Consider the following 4,255-nt stretch of genomic DNA (forward strand, 5'->3'; position numbering starts at 1 on the left):
CTGCTAAGAAGCTAAGATGGTTCATCCTTATTCACATTAACAGTACCTAGCTGTAATGTTTCACAGAGTGTGCTGCTATTTTATAAACATTTTTATAATATATTATTTTACTGCTTAAATTCCAAGTCCTGAAGTAGATGGTTGAGATATGAGTTCCTCGTACTGGAAAAGCCCTTCCATAGTCTGTTTTCTTCTGGTCGCATATTCATGGTTGATTTTTGTTGCTGTTGTTGCTGTTTTTCCTTTTTGGTTTTGTGGGGTTTTTTTTTCCCCCTCTAATCACATTCTTCAAAGACAGAGTATTCTTTACCTCAGGTTTACTGGACAAAATCAATAACTACAAAAGACAATGATTCACATTTTTGTTTTCATAATACCTCACACATGTACAGTTTCTGTTTGGGAGCCCAGCAGGGTGGGGAACACGGAAGGTCGGGGCGGGGGTGGGGGGGAGGTGGGCAAAGTCCCTCTCAGATAGAAGGCAAGGTGGATTTGGCCCCAGGGTCTCACACTCGGGGACCTTTCCTGTCATGAAGGCCATCAGGCTCCATTTTGACTCTGGTATCCTCATCATGATGGAAAAAATACATTGAACCAAGAGATCTTCCCTCCCCTCCAAGGCAGACATTCAATACAAACATTTACGCAGTGTATTAGAAAGTCATAATTTGCACTTAGGTGTACCAGGTGATCAGGAAATAGACTAAAAAGAATTCCAGCAGGCTGTTTGGAGATCCTTATCTTGCAGCTTTTTCAAAAGCAGGGCCTTCATCTTCATGAGGATTTTTCATCTTGAAAGTTTCCTCTCTCTCTTTCCCCTTCCCTGGCATGGACGTCCCCAGTCTCAGCTGGTCTCTGAAGTTTCCCTAGGTCTGAATCTGTGGGTAGATGAATCTACAGTGCAGTGTCTGTGGTGTGTTCCTCCCCCACCTCTGTCACAGACTGTATAGGCAAGCATAGTGCAAGGCCCGGTCCTCTGCAAAGCACTAAACAGTCGGCAGGTTTCAAATCACATTGAGTTGGCGTGATAGGAAAAAATAGGTAAATGAGTACGGAATGGTAGCTGAAGGGAGAGAAAGAGGCTGCTTGTCTGCTCCAAATGAGTCTGTCTCCTGTGATGTGTGTTTAGAAGGGTTCAGGACTTCGTGAGTTAGCATGACCCTAAAATTCTAGGGAATTTCTGGTGGGACAGTGGGTGGTGAATTCTGAAGTTTTGATGAGGAAAGTTGAGCACCCAGCAAGTTAGCCAGTGTTTTATCAAGAGCCCACTTTGCACAGCACAGTATTCTGGGCCCCAAGGAGTCCCATAGAATGAGGAAAAGACTGGTTCTTGGAATTCTTGGGAGTCTTGGTGCCTAAAGAGAAAATGAGGTGCAAATTTAACAGTGTCCAACTCTCGAGTTTAAGCAGAAGCAGCAAATTAAAGAATCTGACAAGGAAAGGAGCGGGCCTACCAGACTTCACCTGCAGTCTGTAACTTTCCATTCTTCCTGTGGCCCCTTGTGCCACTAGGTCATTCTAGCTTTTTCTCTTTCCTACCCCAAGGGCCTAGTGTGATATGGGGGTGGAACTGGTGCCCAGAAGGTGCTGGGCTATTTAAATTTTCTGTCTGCTCCCCACTTAAACAAAAGAAGGAATCCTGGACTTGTACAAGTAACTGACGCCCTCTCCTTAGATCTTGGTCTCCTTGGTAGGAGTTTTGTTCCAGAGGAGTTCAAGGCTCCCCATGGATTTGAATTTGTTGTTTTTTAAATTTTTGTCTCTTACCTCCCACTAACTGGGTTCCAAATCTGATCTTTTTCTACTTTGTTTTGTCTTTTCATATCTTCTTTACTTCTTTTGTTTTTTCTCCATCAGTGGGGGCTATGTTGTTCCCCTAGCCTGCCAAATTTTGATCCTTCCCCTATTTTGGCCAAATTCTAGGGGGAAGAAATCCTAGTATGCCAAAAATATATGCTAAGCATAATTAAATTCCATGCGGGTCATAACAGCCAAAGAGCCTGCAGGAGAAAGCAAGTGGCAGTTCCCTCAGCAGAACATGCACTGACCAGCAAGCTCCTTGGAGAAGGCGCTGGTCTTGTAAGAGGCTTTATTTCAAACTGCCCCAGGATCCCCTGAAGAGCACACCACACCTTACTGCCTGTTATTCTGAGTCTGTGTGCTCTATACAGGAGGCTCTGTTCTGTCTCTGTTATCAGCCAGGTCAGGGGCACACGTGGCTTGGAGGTTTAAGTGACAAAGCCAGAGGAGAAAGCAACCCTGGCAGCATCATGCTGCGTCCCTTTGCTAGCAGGATGGGCAACGAGAGGGAGCTGCAGCTTTCCCACAGTCTAGCACCCTCGGGGCCTCTCCAGACTGTGCCCAGGGAGCTCTGGGACAGGCAGGTTAAGAACATTAAGAGGATCGGATGACTTTCTTAAAGAGGGCAGGGGAATTTTCTCTCCATGGGCCACAGGGGACAGGGGTGGGAGAAGAAATAGACTTGTACCTTATGTTATGTAAATCATTGATTTTCTAGTTCGCGAAGATAATATTGATAGTGTGGGAAATGGAGGTAGGGTGAGGAGGAAGTCTGAGTAAGCCAAAAGGATTCCTCTTTGTTTATCTTTGAGACAGTCCAACCTTGAGAATAGCTTTAAAAGGGAAAAAATAGTGCTGAGGCAGTAAAGTCCCCTCGAGCCAACACACCCCCTATAGCTATAGAATGAGAGCAGCTTCTCTTGGAGTGGACTTGGAGCAGTTTCAAGAGCTGTTCATGCAGCAGCCATCCAATTTGTATAAAATAGGATAGGAAGATGCAAGAGGATGTTTATTACTTCCTCATATCATGTGGCTTTTAGTGATTCTGGTTCTAAACAACCCAGAATAGCCATTTCAGCCAGAAATGATGCTACATTTGTGTCTCTGCTTTTAAACTTGGCTGGGGTGACAGACCCTGTTCTCAGATTTCAAGAAGCCATCAGCTGGCTCAGGGTCTGTGATTCAAGTGGCTAAGGCGCCAGCCACATACACCTAAGGTGGCAGGTTCAAATCCAGCCCAGGCCCACCAAACAACAATGACGGCTGCAATCAAAAAATAACCGGGCGTTGTGGTGGGCGCCTGTGGTCCCGGCTACTTGGGAAGCTGAGGCAGGAGACTCGCTTGAGCCCAGGAGTTGGAGGTTGCTGTGAGCTGTGATAACACTACCCAGGGGACAGCTTGAGACTCTGTCTCAAAAAAAGAAGCCATCAGCAAACGTGTGCATGCACGCCGTGGCTGCAGTGTCCACCCTGTGCCTATGGCCGCCTTTGAGGGAAAAAAAGTGCCTTATTGACTGTAGCCATTACAGTATCCTTTTGACATGTGCCTGTCCTTGAAAAACAGTATTTTCTATTTTTATTTTTAATCAGTTTTAGTTCTCACTGCTGGCCAACTCTCACATCCCCAGCAAATCCCTGGGCCATTGGATTTTTTCCATTATGTTCATTACCCTTGTAATGAACAGATCTCTCTCTTCTCTCAGTTAGTTTCTCATTGTGGACTTTTTTTCCCTCTCTCTTTTCTTTTTTTTTTCCTTTTATTTTTATTTATTTATTTTTTGCTTTACAATGAGTGTGATGTCATATTGAGTCAATGTTATTCTCTCACAGTGTACTCTATAAGAGGTGTGGGTGTTTATTTGGTCAGGATGCTAGAAAGTGCTAAAGTAGCATGGTCAGTATAAACAAAAAGGTTTTTAGTAAATATGGCAAAAAATGTCTTATTGGTTATGATGGTGACATGATATAGTCAGCTGCCTTTGAAGAGGTTTTATCTGTTCAGTGTTGAGTGATTTAAAAAAATAACCTTTCTGACTAGTTTAAAGATGGATTTGAAAATGGTTTTGGATGCAATTAGGTTGTGCTATTTGGACAATAAAAACTCACCTTGACCTGAAAAAAAAAAAGAACATATTCTTCTTAGCAAAGTAACTCAAGAATGGAAGAAAAAGTATCCAATGTACTCAACCCTACTATGAATATGGGGAAAGAAGAGAGGGAGGAGAGAAGGGGGAAGAGGTGGAGGGAGGGTAATCGGTTGGACCACACCTACAGTGCATCTTACAAGGGTACATGCGAAATTTACTGAATGTAGAATATAAATATCTTAACACAAGAACTAAGAAAATGCTGTGAAGGCTATGTTAACCAGTTTGATGAAAATATTTCAAACTGTATATAAAACCAGCACATTGCATCCCATGATTGCACTGATATACACAGCTATGATTTAATT

This window comes from Otolemur garnettii, unplaced genomic scaffold (genome assembly GCF_000181295.1).
Source record: "Otolemur garnettii isolate 467f Iridium unplaced genomic scaffold, OtoGar3 scaffold00013, whole genome shotgun sequence".
Lineage (NCBI taxonomy): Eukaryota > Metazoa > Chordata > Mammalia > Primates > Galagidae > Otolemur > Otolemur garnettii.